A 15,528-nucleotide genomic window follows, 5' to 3' on the forward strand; every position below is an offset into this window, starting at 1 on the left:
TAATTGTGCAACTTCAACACACCAATAAACTGCCTTATCGGCGTGTCAACTAGGCATTGACTTGCGTTTCAATCCTGCCACTTTATTCGCAACTTCTGCAATTTTTAGATACGTTATCATGAACAGTGTCACTTCGATTGAATTTGTTTTTGTCGGCAAATTCTCAGATGTCTTGTGGCTTTCAGAAGTAATAAGATAAAGCTTATTACAAACAGATGACGCTAACCATTTGAAGAAATCATTTGGCCTGCCCTGAAAACTTGACCAATGGTGCAACATTTCATGCAGATATACTGCTGAGCAGACGTAAATCAAAGCATGAACTTTGTTTGTGAGAGTTTATTACACTCTAGCATTTTTTTTTCAAAATTTTCAGTCCCCAATTGTACATCCCCGGTATCCGAGCCATTGATAGAAAAGGCTCGGGCACGCGCAAGGTGGTGGACAGATGACGTTGCAACTCTGAAAAGCATCCAACAGAATAATTTTGTTAGTTACCTCGCATTGAATTGAAAAAACCGCGTGCACTTGAACAGACTGAATCCACCACGGAAAATAAAATATTTCAAAAATTAGAATACATTTCAAAAGTTTAAGCCAATCGTACTTGAACTGTGAATCACCGATAACATCCCTCACCACCAGCCTACTAACTCCAGGCACGAAACATAAAGGCTGCAAGCCAGCAGACAGCGCATCTTTAAAACGCGTGGTGAATACGCCTTAGCGAGGTCAATGAGTAGCCAAGGGGAGTAGCCTCTGGGAGTTTTCTACACGTGGCTGTGTGCGCATTGTGCACACCACTGGATCCATCGATCCGCCGCATCCATCGAAAAATGCGGCTAGCGTGGCGAGGATTTGATTCGGCAACCTGCGGGTCAGCAGACGAGTGCCCTAGCCATTACCCCACTGTGGGGGGTAGCAGCAGGCAGGCAGGCAGGCAGGCAGGCAGGCAGGCAAAGAACTTTATTAGTATCTGGAGGTGGTGCTCCACCCCCCTTAGGGTTTGACACTGGTGAGCCACTCCCACTGCGGACGGAGAGTTTAAGCTCCACGCCTATGTCGTGGGCCCTCTAGATGGCCCTAAGCTGGTCTCCTTTGTCGCGGCTTGTGAGAAGACGGTTTCAGCCCGCCTACGTAGAGGGAGACTCGCTGCTCTCGCGCAACGAAGAGCATTGCTACAGCATCTGTTGGAGAGTAAATTAGTGGTGGCTACTACGCGGGCACCCCGCACCCATGCCATCTATTTATTTATTGCAATTTAGAGGCGATGCATACGCCTCGACCTGTAAGAGTCGTAGAGTGATGAACTGAGGTCTTGTCTTGTTAAGCATGGGTGCGCGAGTGGGTACATCCGCTGCTCCAACTGGTAATGTTTGGGTAGCAGCGAATAAATTCAGTGATATGTTATAAATTATGCACGTTTTCTAAAGCACTCCCAGCAGCGACAAAAACATCAACAAAGCGAGAAACTCGCTTTACTGAATAGTTTCTGTCGGTGTTGTTTCCAGCATTTATTTCGATTGAACCTTTTATCCACCGTGACGACTCAGCAGCGTGTACTGGTTGCGGTTCATTAAGAAGATTTGGTTTCAATGCTAATCTTAAAAAACTACCTTTTATAATAAGGCTGAGTGTGAAGCAAGCCTGTATTATTATTTCAGGCATGTTTAGGGGCGATAGGTGGTCAGTATATGTCAAAAAGAACTGCAATTTTCGTTTCGCCCACGCGCCCCATCGTCCAAGGAAAGACGCTTTTGTGTTGGGAGGGCGACATCTGGTGACTAAAGACCCAGCGACGGCGCCACCGCGTCTTCTTTACACCTGTACCGAAGGGAACACGTGTTCGAAGAAAAGGAGATCGCCTCCAGAGGGCGAGGAAGAACGCGTACGCCCCGAGAAAGTTTTGACTTCTTCGAATGGGCAATTGACGTGCAACCAGCAAGAGGCGTGGTCGTCGGTGACGCGAGGCTCGCGCAGGCGGTGAGTATAGAGTGTCCCGCGCAACGTATTGAGACGGCTGCAATACCAGGCACCCTCGTCGTCTACCGAGCCACCGAGATATTCAGCGGCACCCGTCAACTACCCTACGTGTACCAAGAGCTGGCCTGGTCCATATGAATCTTTCTATTGTGATTTTTTAAATTGTTGTTTTGTTATAGCCAGCTTTTTAATGAGTGTAGTTGTATGCGCAGGGACGCACGTAGACGTTCAAAAGCGCGTGCATGATCGTTGTTCCCTAATTATTTTCTTGTATCTCTCTTTGATTTTCTTCATGCTGTTATTTTATTAAGAGTCCGCGTTGTTTTTTTTTTCTTGTAACTGTCGTAGTGTTCTTTTAGAGCATAGTTTGTTTTTTAGCTCTTCTTCTTTCATCGCTTATTAGTGTTTTCCTCTATTATTTTTCCAATCTCTTGCCTACTGCCCTTGTTTTATTTGAATGCTTGTCTGTGTGTAATGAAATCTCTGTCTACTCTATGAGTGCGTCGGTCAGGCCCATACCTCACCACACGTGCAACCCCTCACGGGTCGACCAACCTGCAAATGAATTTGAGATGTACCACTTCAAGGGCTTTCAGACGTCACAGGCCGAAGCGTAAAGTTGAAGCCGGCGAGTCTGCTGCACGTCGATGTTAGATCGGCGGGGCCTCACCGGATGTGTGTGACAGTATATTACTAGTCGCAATAGTCCATATTTGTATTATTTGAATGCAAATTTGGAGACTTCAAGCACGTGAAATGCATTTCAGACAACTAGTGATAGGGAAGAATGCTATTCTAAGCGTACGATCTGTGTAGCATTTTGACAATAGCTGAAGATTTTGAGCATCCTTGATTACAATCTCCAGTTTAGCGTCACCCGTATATTGTAGAGATAGCCACTGCACTGTTCCTCTTCGTTAAATATTCTTGGTATAGCTTTTGACATGTCTTACGTAGGCAATTTAAAATGATGTACTAGGAGATATCCTTTTTTCCTTGAGTCATAAGCCAAAGGTAGCCTTTCGAAAAAATTCTTGAGGAATAAACTTTATCTTCGGTACTCACTTGTTTCAGGCAATATTCATAGATACTTTGGCTTCGTTCTCTCACAGTTACGTTGGTGTGTGAGTTTTGAGGTCTACAGTTACCACTGAAAATTCAAGAGGAAGTGGTGCAATGAAATTCCGTCCGAGGTAACAGTCACAACAAGACATAACACGACTCTTTAAATGTCAACGGCACCCGATAAAGCCTGTGTATGTCACACAGTTTCTATAACCTACCTTAATGTTTCCCAGACACTGTCAGTTACATCAAAAACCTTTTGAACTGATAGTAATTTTACTGATGACATCTTCACCCACACCTGAAGATCCACGAAATGTGTAGGTATCCCACGCCATTGGCATCAGAACGAGAAAACCTTGTGCAGGTCTGAAAACTAAATGATTTGTGGTGCGGAGTTTGATAACAGCCCTGACAAAGAAAAATAGGTTGATTATTACGCAATGCAGCACTTTTTACAGCCTAGCTCTCTACTTCTAGCCCTCAGCAGTTTCGCATTCGTGGGCAGAAATAGGCGTGGCCAAAAGCTACGCCTCCAGATCACTCAGCTCTGAATTCCTTTCCATAAAAAAAAAGCACAAAACTACGATCAATCCGTATAATAGGCTAAGCGCTTGTGCATGCTCTCCTAAGAGGATCATCACTGTCACCTGCACGCCGGGTGTTCGCCATGGGACGAACGACTCTCCCATTGACGGCGATCAAACACCGCTCGTATTCGATCTTTAACCACAATAGTGTTGCAGCGTTCAGCTGTTTTCGATTCGCCACGCACCATTGTGGGGTCGCTGCGAAAGGGCCGCTGCATCGTGGAAAAACGTATACTCTCACTGAGACACACAGTGAGAGTATAGCCATAAAAAGAAACGACCACGCGCTTTACGAATCCAGCCATGGTTGAATGTAAGGGATGAAGATACAACATTATGAAGTATTTCACCGGTGCAGAATTACAATTTGAAAGACAGAGGCTGTTCTGCAAGGTCACCACCATTTGTTGGCACACCCGCATTTCAAAACACCTCGCGGATGAAAGGACCATAGACTATGACGAGGTTTATGGGCATGAATGACCTCGATGACCTAAGACAATGAGCCATGACTATCATTGCGTCCAGACAGATGGTTGTGAATGATGAAAACACGCCTGGCTGGTCTGCAAAATAGAACAAACTTCTGGAAAATCACTCCCGGCGAATTTTCGGTACCGATTTCGCCTCGGTACGATTCTAATGCGGAAATACCATTCAAGCGACGTTGTAATTGGTAATCGTTCTCGCCGTCATATACAGCTTCTTTGTCGAACCGCCCTCAAAGCTTTGATTGGCCGGGGCTAGATAAAAAAAGCTTTGACTTTACTTGATTGGAACAATGTGTTTTGGTGCTGCACAACAATGCTTGCTTTATAGGAATATATTTGGGCCACGATTCCATCATACTCTCAGTTCATGATTAATATACATAAAGAACACATTTCATGAAGAATTCGTAAGTTTCATCATGTCGTGATCAGAGCGCTCTAAAAGACTCGCGCAAAAGCAGCGAGGATGATTGTACACATAAAAGAAACTTAATCTTCGCAAAGTGTTGATACCAGACTTGCACTTCTGTGCTCACAATATTAGTTTTGTATTCTAGAACTTAATGCACGGATATGTACGTGATCTCCGAAAACAACGTTTTATAGGGAACTATTACCTAAAATCAACTACTACGCCAGCGCAATAACCAAGATAGCTCCTTCAATCTCTTGTGTTGATTGTTTCATTACGGTTAGGCAAAAGTTTACTTCGTCATTTCAAAATAACGTAGCAGCAGATATTTTTTGCAAGAAAGAGGCGATAATGCTATGCACTACAAGTAAACATTTGTTGCAAGTGTAGTTACAAGTGCGTCGAAGGACCTGAATTCATGTGACAGTGGTCATCAAGTGTAGACGCGATGGCCTTGCTGTAGCTGGTGCGTTGTTTGAAAAAAAAAAGAAACAGAATTAAGTGAGCAATATATTGTGATATTGAACTGACAGGCATGAAAATACTCAGCTTCGCTGCAACAGCGAAAAAATGACTGCGAAGCCAACGAATTGGAATAAAACGCAAAGAAGGGCAAACAGCTTAAAACTAGCGCGTGGCTCAAGTTGAAAGGATGCATGAAAAGAGCACAAGCAAGAGCGCACGATGTGAACTAACTATTTTCACAGCTTGGCACGTAATGTAGACTGTTTAAATGCAAAGAAGAAAGCCCAAAATGAATTCACAGGTATACAAATGACAAGCTTGTGTGTACCAATTGAAACAGTTGTTTTTTCTATCTGTTTTAGCACTACGCTGCTGTCGAGTGAACTGACCTTCGTGCGATCTGCATCTTCCCCAATACTGTGGAAGCACATCACGTAAAGACTGCCTAACTAAGACATAAGCTCACACTCATGTAAGGTACATCAATGCTGCTTGATGTGGCAGCCGCACCCACATTGCAACGAGCGGGGCGACGCCCTTTAAATGGCGCGCTTCGCACCAATCGAGCCATGTCACTGGTGAACAAGAGGACGCGCTGAAGCACGTCTTAGCTCTGTGTACGATCACTGGTGAAGGGTGTATATGAATACGTCATCGTTATGCTGACAGGTGTACTCGCCATGATCGAGGCGTCTAACGCCGTGAACTGCGGAAAGGAGGATCGCGCGTTCGTAACTGCGGAAGGAAGATGATGTAGAGGAGGCGTTAAACAAAATTGGCCCAATATCTACGTGTTGCACTACGAATGTCGTCGAAAGACTATAGTCTTGCATATCGAAAGAGTTAATAAAACAAAACCGTCATTTGATGTTCTGTGCGAGAACATTGGCCAATGGTATTCTACAAGAGCTGCGTGAGACATGAGCGCCACCTGGAACTCATGTCTAAACGTAAATATGGCCTCCGTTAGAGCGAGCGCTGGGCGTGTGCATGGACTCTCGGAGGACATAATCTGTAGAATGCAAGGTGACGGGCAGGTGCCACCACCGTACTGTCTTGCAAAGCGCAGGAAACGTCCGCCTTAAGCGTAATTAATGCTAGGTTCCTTAAAATTCAGTTAGTCAATTCTTTTTTATTTCTGTTTAAGAAATAAGGAGGTAGCGAAAGAAAGCCGAAGTACTGCGGCTTGACGAAGCTCCGACCCCTACAAAGTCCAGCAGGAAAATAGTTGAGTAAAAGAAAGAAATGTGTGATGTAAATAAAACATTGAGTCAAATGCACGAAGATAGGTAGTGGCGAGATATAGTGGGAAGTAGGTTTAACATAAAGTTATTATTCTTCATGGCACATTATACGTAATGAGGCACATTAATGAGATTCAGAAGAGTGAAAGGGGTTGTAAGGAAAGAAAGGAACATAGCAATTAAAATATTATAATCTATAGAACATAACGTTATATATAATTCAAGTCAACAGAGTACTAGTTTTTATTTTATTCATTACATACTGCAGACCCTTAGGTCCAAGCAGGTGGGCAGTTACAAGGAGACATCGTTGAAACAATAAGTGGCATAAAGATTGTTCGGGGTGAGTGTTTCATACACTCATACACTATGAAGGCAATGAAAGCAAAACAGGAGAAAAAGAAAAAGAAAAGAAAAATAATGACATCAAGGAAAACGCTATGCGCCGAACCGATACGCATACGCTACTGATCATCACAATCTGATGCTACTTGAAAACAAAGTTTTATCACCAGCCGGTCGAAATGAGCAAAAGGTGCTTGTTGAAGCCGTCTCAGCAGCTATGTAATATTTAGAGTAAGTATTGAAGAGTATAGTCAGTTGTAATGATCCCGACGGATTTGCATAGTTAATTGGACAGGAGCGAAAGGTCCTGAATTCTTGTGTCGCATGCATAGGGACGTCTTGTCAGGTGAAACGAAGTGACGAAATACTTATGTATGCCTTTTATAGTATAAATACCCACGCCACAGATATTGACGTGTGATATTATGTCTCAGGTACGCGCAATATTTTTTTTTATTTTGAATACGCACAAGTATAAACGCTGAAACCAGATGGATATTAGTGGTCGCTGCGGACGTGGCTAAATTTTAAACGTTTCGGGTGACACACAAACAAGTCGACCAACACATCACAATTTTTGCGTCAAAGTACCCCAAGAAAGACTGTCGTCGTTAATAAACTGCTGTTAAGAGTGACTTCATGTCTCAAGCGTTACAGTAACTCGACAGTATCTATTTCAAAAGTTTGATTAGTCGAATAAAGAAGATGATCAGCCTGCCGAAATACACCGAAGCTGAAGACGACGCCCCTATGAACAAGTGGTTGCGTCTCTTTGAAACGAAAGCCGGCAACATCCACTCCCCCGAACGATATCGAACTGACTGCATCAGCAAGTACCTTCAAGGTAAGGCATTGCACTGGTACCTCACACAGATTTTCGACTAAAAAGATGCGTGGGAACGCATCAAATCAAGCAAAATAGCATAATTTACAGCGCCTGTCAAGGCCCCGTTACGCCAATTTATGCACTGCAGACTCACAAAAGAACAACGCGTCAGGCACTACTACTAATAGAAGACGCACCATGGTCGCCTCCCACAGTTGAAGGACGCTCACGTTTTATGAGGCTTGATCGGCGGTGTGTCTGAGGAGATCGAAAGGCGCCTCGCAGGTCTGATGCTCACCCCAGGCCAGGTGGCTTGCTGCAGCGCTTCAAGCGGAAGAATCTGTCCAGAGAGATGCTTACTAACGCTCGTCGATGTGGCAGAATTTGCGACGGGAGCCTCATTCTGTGCGACGATGGAACCTTGCCGGACTGAAGTGCCCCCCCCCCCCCTCCACCCAGCGAGTGCCGACAGTGTGAATCTGCTGGTTTGCCAAATCATTTTCACTATCACAATGAGCGACTACGTCGTGAAATATTGTCTGCTCTAACTGACGACCAGAAAAACGAAGAGGGTGTCCTATAGCTCCGTTTATACGTTTTGAAACTTACGAATTGACACTTGGTGAACGCAACTTTGGATGCGGAACGTATACTATTACCTGTATTAGTGACGTTATGTTAAGAAAATTCAAGAGTCAGTAGCTCAATCATCCATGCATTAGTGTCTAACAAGTCAGCTGAACCATAAAAAACTTGGTCCGCGTACATATATAGTTGGGAAAAGGGAAAAGTGTAGTGGGTGGTCTACATAAACGTTTTCGCTGGCATGAAGACTGAATTCTTCCTAGGCCTGCACAATGCTTCCTTTTTCAAGCTTTCGATAAACTTGAATACTACGGCTTTGCATCTTCAGAACTTCCTTCGTACTTCCAAGTGTGTCTTCTGCACCGTCACGACCTAGCTCCAGCCCGTTGACATCGCACTGTTTCCACTGTTGCAACAAGCTGCTTTAAAAAAGATGCTTCACTGTTACGAGGACATTCTCAGATGTACTTTGGATGTATCGTGAATTAACTACAGCTCCACGTCTTCAGCAACAACGTCCCTATTAACAAAACACCATGTTGATGCGATGCTCCCCAGCAGACAAAGATAAAATTGTCAGGAAGAGGTCTTACTTCTGGAGCAAGTTGCAGGTTTTCCATCTTTCTCACCATGCGTGGCTCCTATCATTCTTTCAGAGAAGAAAAGGTGAAGGACGTATTTGTTTGTGCATAAATTCTCAAAAGCCTAATGCCGTCACTGTACCCGACTACCAACCTATTCCGCGTATAGACGATATGCTGGACTACCTCAGAAAATCGGAATATCTTTCGACATTAGACCTCGGGCTATCGGCATGTCGAAATGAACCCAGAGGACATTTCAAGAACAACTTTCATCACGCCGAATGGCTATTACGAGTGGTTTTTTCTGCCTTTTGGTTTGTAAAATGCTCCTGCTACATTTGAAAGTGCTGTGAAATCAGTGATCAGGAAACATAACTTGAGGAGTGTCGTTAATTACTCTGATAATATTGAAGTCTTTTCTGACACGTTTTCTGAGCCCCTGAAGCACCTCCAAGCTCTATTGCCTGCTTTAAAACGGAGACTACAAAACTTACACTGAAGAAGTGCAACATTGCCCAGGATAATATTCAATATCTGCGTCACAGAACGTCTCACGGTACAGTATCGCCTTAACGCAGCAATAGAGAAGCTGTATTTAGACTGCCAAGACAAAAAACTTTGAAAGAACTGCAGAGTTTTCTAGACATCACCAACGTTTACTGCCAGTTTATACCGCATTTCAGTGACATTGTTTTCTCACTTACACGTCTATTGAAGAAGGACACTTCGTAGAAAGGGGATTTTTCATGTGAACAAGCTTTTCAAAACGTAAATACTGTCTGACAAACGAGCCATTTTTACGAATATTATTTTGCGAGAAATCATGCATTCTTTATTGCAAGGATTCTAACGTAGGCACCAGTGAAGTCCTGAAAGAGAGAGATTATGATCGTAAAGAGCACCATTTGCTTATCATATCCGTGTAAACTACTCACACAAGTGTGAAGTTATGCCATCGCGGAGCTCTAAAGCCTCGCTGTAGTCGACGCTGTTGAGAAGTGGCATGGCTATCTCCTTGGAAGACCATTCACTTTTGTCACCGATGATGCTGTCTCACAAAGGCTTAAACATAAAAAAATGGTTTCTGAAGCTGTCTGTGTATGAAGTCACCATTCCACATAAAATAAAGCAGTGAAAACACCAAAGTGGACACTTTTTCTCGGCGCCCTGTGTATGAGTTCTTTTTGGTACCAGAACTTCGAAGTAGCCAGGATGACCCCCTTTGTTGCAAGTAAACAGCGGTAAATGGGGTCACTTTTGTGACACGTAAAGGAATTCGCAAAGTGTACGTTACTCACCAGCTTCAACGGGGCCTTCTGCAGAAAGCGCATTGTCATTCAGGACATGTACGAGTAAGGAAAACTCTGCACTTGGTGTTACCACACTATATACTACTGGCCGGAAATCACCGCAGATGTTCCATTCTACGTCCGCCACTGTGAGATATGTGAGCGTTGCAAGTAGTGTAAAGCCAAAAGATTTGAACCACTCGAGTCGCTACCACCTACAGAAGAACTCTTCAATCTTTTAGCAATGGACACTGATAGGTGGCTTTTCTAGATACGGCTCTACGAAGAAGTTTTGTAAATTGGCAATCAACCATGCTACGCGCTACGTCTAAGCGTTTCCTCACAAAAATTAAAGAGGTGGTACATTCATTTCGCGCCTCACCACTATCTTCCGTGCAGGGAAGCCTAAAACGTTCTAATCAGAATATGGGTCAGCTTTGACTGCCGGAAAGCTCAAACGTTCCTAAAACGCAATGATGTCCGCCAATTGTTCACGTTCTGCCAGAACTCTCGGTGTAATGACCTGAGCCAACGTACGATTCAGACTATTGTAACCCGGCTAAAGCGAAAAATAATGAAAAAGCCGCTGACGTCTTGTGTCCAACAACTTTTGGATGTCGTCGAGAAATACAACAGAACCACACATTAAGTAACACGTTATCCACCATGATAGCTTATGTATGGAATACGTTCATAATTTCAGAAGAACCAATGGAGAGTGTACGAGAAGTACGAAAAAGTGAAGTCGAGAACATGCTTGCCTACAATGAGAAGAATAGGATCATGTACGATAACAAATTCCTACCACAAAGTCTTTAACCTGGTGAACTGGTGCTCTACGAAACACTTTGGCGCCCGAACAAAGGAACGGTCAGTTCAGTGATGAAAGAACCTTACACACTGTTTCGTATAGTGTCTCCTGTGAACTATCATATCAATCGATGTGCAGCAACATTAAGCAGAGCTGCTGACATGCCAAAAAACTTCGCCGCTATTATTGTCCCAATATGTTTACGCTCTCTCAGGGGAGGGGGAAACGTGAGACAGTTCACAGGTGAATGGGGAGAAAGAAGATGAAGACGAAGGGTTAGAATAAACTGGTGCTCTGACATTATATTACACACATGTAAATTGGTTATTCAAAACTCACTGTGATGGTCGTAATCTTTTGAATTCAACTGTACATGACAGACATCTATTGATGTTTTCATCGGGGGATCGTTTTAAGTGTTAGTGAAGCTTAAATATGACAATGGTTACCGACTTCGTTGTATATACCAAACAGATGGATCTACCTTAATGCACTAGAACGAAACGGGGTGGACTGATGAATGCAGTGACAATATGACGTATAGGAGTACGTTTTAACCTCGATAGCTGAATGGATATGCAGTTGACTGCGCTCAAAATGGCTTTCCTTTGTAACAAAAAATGCTTTGCACTCTAGGAATGGTGACAAAACGATAGGAAATCTGATAGTGTTTCTTACCAATACGAAAGGTGCGTGCAGTATTTCAGTGGCTAAAAAGTGGGACTTTTATCTTGTGTCACGTTTTAAAAATGTTTACACACCAATTACTTGCGTAAGCTCACGTGGACCAGACTTGGTACCCTGATTGTTTTGTGAAAGACGCCTTTGCTCTAACAAGATACCCTGAACTGTTTGCGAGATAAGGTGCTTTTGGTGAAAACACAGGAAAATTAAGAACCGTCTTGAGGTTGTACGATAGCAACGCAAAAAAATCACGGCGGCGACCATACACTTACTTCAATGCCAATACGGCAAAAATAATGAGAATCGGAAGCAGCGTCTTCGTTGTGGCCATTCTTCTTACGGTGACGTCTGAAAAAAATTAGATATATGATGATTTAGCTATTTGATTTATGATGATTTAACTATTTTGGCGTATACAACGATTTAACTATTTTGGCGTATACAAGTTTCTTGGCACATTTTGGGATAAACAAGCGCATAATGCGATGTCATATACAAATAGTGAGTAATGTTTGTGTAATAACGTTTTTTAGAGACATATATTAAGCACCCCACACCTAAATAATGAGGTCTTCATGGTTTTAGCAAGTGCTTTGTTCTTAGTTATGGTGTGCAATTATTGAATTCCAGAACTAGATCAAACATTGGTACAGTACTTGTCCAAACGTTATCGTAATAAAGCAACCATTTTCAAGGCAAAGCTACGATTACACGTATTGTCGAACTTAAACGTAGAAACAGTGCGATTGCTTCTAACCGACAAGTGATGTTTAGGAGTTCGGTGAACTGTGCAAGTTGGTACTCATACAATAAGTTACAGCACGAACAGAATGAGATAACTATGCTAAAGCACATAAATGGCAATATGTAGCACTGACTACGAGCAGAAAATTGTTATGCAGTAGACGCGTTTATAAGGGTACCATGCGTGCCTGCGTACACTTAACAGCGAAAAACATGATGCAAGAAAAATTTTAAACTTCAAACGACGGAACTGGTCATGCCCGTGTAAACCCCATTGCTGAGTACTGTAGGTCTACAAGGGGTATTTAGCTGTGGTTGAGGATGATAGACGGCTGGCGGGTGCATTAGAGTTTGTTCTCATTTTTACGTTGAAAGCTCTACTCCTTCTCTCGGTAGAGTATCCTTGTGCTTGCATATAACAGTGTCTTGAGTGTAAAGAGTATAACAGGCACTGTCTTCAGATTTCCTGTGGTGTGCCGCCGAATGGCAGCACAAAGCACTTTTTTCCGGATTATGCTTATGCTCGCCAAGTCATTGTAACCATCCGTTCTATATACACTTCTCCACATGGAATGGGTATGAAATAAACAGCCGTTCATGTGCAGTTGACAAACCTCAGTTTATTGTGTTACCCTACCTTCTGAAGGGAATTAGCGGATCTGTCTTTGAGCCCTTTTTCCTATACTTGCGCAAATTGCATCTAACTAACCCCTACTTCAGGTGTGCATTCGTTACGCTACTTCATTGTTGCGCATGGAAGATCAGAAGTATCTGAAATGGTCGAAGGAGAGAAGGGTGACAAACAAACAAAAATTCCGCCATATTCACGAAGTGAATGATGATGAGTGGGCGAAGCTCTGGAGGTAAACCTGGTAAACCATGAATCCTCTGTACATTTAGCCCACTAGATTTTATTACATCGCTCCCCCTAGCGTACGTCGCCGCACTAAATCGAACGATTGCCTTCAACCAATGACACGCGCCATATGTGACATCATTCCTATTTTATAAGATCTCGCGTCTTTCATCAACTACAAGTACCGCTTTCTAGTTTATAGCATCTTGCATCTTTTCATCATCAGCTACAAGTACCACCATCTAGTAAACACTACAAGAACTAAACGAGAGGTGGCTACATTCAGGAGACGGTACCGCCATCTAGTGAACACTGCAAGAACTAAACTAGAGGTGGCTACATACAGGGGACGCTACCGCCATCTAGTGAACACTGCAAGAACTAAACTAGAGGTGGCTACATACAGGCTACAGGGGACGCACAGCCCACGCCCTAAGGAGCTTCGCCCCTGAAAGAATAGTCAGCATAGGACGTGCGAGAATTCCACTTGTCAGCCATGTGTCATGCTCGGTCGCATAAGCTAAGGAGAATAGAAAACATGATCAGAACGAAGGAGGTTTTTTCGGCGCAAGACAATTTGAGTCTGCCGATCCAGTGAGTCAAATTTTTGCTATAACCGAATCACACGTCTAGCGCGGCGAGTTCAAATACACTCATACACCTTTCTCGGACACTGTTTCCTTCGGATAGGGCAGCTTTGGCAGTTTTGATAGGACAGTCTTTGCGATGTTTCTCGCGGAGGGTCGTGACAGCAATAAGCAGATGCAGCGAATGACTCTTGAGCTGTTGCAACAAGCAGCTGCTTTATGGCACAACTACCAACTTGATCGTACTGTCACCTCCTGAGAACATTATAGTTGATGTAGCATTATCGAAACATGCACAGCGTGCAAATTGAATTTTGAAATCTTTCACAAAGCTGCAGACGTATATGAAAACTTGTTGCACTTCGGTGCTATAAACAATGAGTACACATTTTTTTTATCAGCTGTCGAAAATGCGATACCCATTTCTACATATATATTCCCATGGCATAGGCAAGCGTGCGAGAAGAACAACAAAATCTGCATCAGTTGAACCTCCAATCACTATATCGGCATTACACAATTCTATCCCCCTGAGTTTATCGTGAGTGCATTTAAACCTTCATAGTTACAAATATCAGCCAAAACTCCCACTCTAAAAAATGACACTGCTGTCTCTAGTTTTCGAACAAGTTTTACGTAATTCTAAACTCTCAATAGATCGCAGCGATATAAGACATACACTACATTCAAACTCCTGTAATATTCTATATAAACATTGTTGACTGGTTTCTAGACCACACATTGCCGGGAAAGCACCTCACCTTGTCTTACACTTCAAATCCTCTGTCGGAAGCGTGGTCAACAAATGGATATCCTGGTAAGCAGGAGAGTTTAACAAAGTGCTGGTATGAAATGTGGCTCTCTTTTTCTAAGATTGTTGAACGGCTTCTAACGGCCTAACGGGTGTCCTTTTATACTGTCAAATGGAAAATCAGCTAGCTTGAGCGTGCGTCCGATTGGCTTTGCCACTTACGTGAGGTCTGCGTAGTTGAAGATGGTAGTATAATGAAGCTGGGATTTTATATAAAAAATCACATGCCATTGACCAGGAAAACCACTTTTAGACCCACAAGAAGTGTGAACGTCGGCAAGCATTTGGTTAACAGTTTCATTTAAAGCAGAAATGGTTGATGCGGAAGGAGTATCTACTTCCCTTCTATAAGTTCTACTTAATTTTATTAGATAATGTGTGAATTTTTATTAGAGAATGGGTATTTAACGCGGTGATTTCATTCAATTTTTTTTTCTTTACTGCAGATTTTTATTGGGTTGTTCCTAGCGTACGGTTCCCGACCGGGCGTTCCTATTGTTGTTAAATCTGTTAAGCTGTGGCATTCTCCATAAAACGAAAATTTAACGAGCCATTTCACTTTGTCAAACAGGATGGCCGGCGAAACAGTGCAGGTGGAGAGGTGACAATGACGGTTTACGAAACGCACAGAAAGAAACGCAGATTTCATGAAAGACACGAAATGTTAGAGCAAGTTCTTTTTGAATGTAGTGTTTGACTTTTTCACGGTTTCCATTCGAGCTCTCTATGCTACAATATGCGACATCTACAGTGCAGCTGGCCACCTTTCGTTTGCTGTTTCGTATACAATCTTGGAGATTTATTTCAGCATCATGCGTCATGACGCATTCTTCGTTTCACGAAACTTTAGTGGAACAGTAGTCTGCAGAAGCACTTACCAAACTTTGCAGCACATACGTATTAGTCGACGCTGAAGGTCTTAATATTGAGATAACCAGTGGAGCATAGTTGAGTTTTTACTTGCTTGCTTGTTTGTTTTTCTGATTTGGCTCCTAGAAACTACGAGGGATATTTCATCAAACTAGCGGTTCCTATGAAACGAAGTTCTCAATTTCGGAATTGATAAGAGGGGAGTCGATTACCACTAGATAGACAAGATTTCATTGATGATTTGTTTAAAATACAAATACTTTTTTTATGAAGAACCATTCACTAA

At 42.9% G+C, this 15,528-nt stretch overlaps 1 long non-coding RNA gene across 1 annotated transcript; it reads right to left on the reverse strand.

The window, feature by feature from the left end:
• Window positions 1-324: 324 nt before the first annotated feature.
• LOC119186237 (uncharacterized) lies at window positions 325-14,534 on the reverse strand. Its single transcript, XR_012885581.1, has 4 exons — window positions 14,323-14,534; window positions 11,647-11,722; window positions 3,049-3,133; window positions 325-462 (listed from the first exon to the last, which is right to left on the reverse strand). It is a non-coding gene; the product is annotated as an uncharacterized LOC119186237 (long non-coding RNA).
• Window positions 14,535-15,528: the final 994 nt, after the last annotated feature.

Source organism: Rhipicephalus microplus, chromosome 8 (assembly GCF_043290135.1).
Source record: "Rhipicephalus microplus isolate Deutch F79 chromosome 8, USDA_Rmic, whole genome shotgun sequence".
Classification (NCBI taxonomy): Eukaryota; Metazoa; Arthropoda; class Arachnida; order Ixodida; family Ixodidae; genus Rhipicephalus; species Rhipicephalus microplus.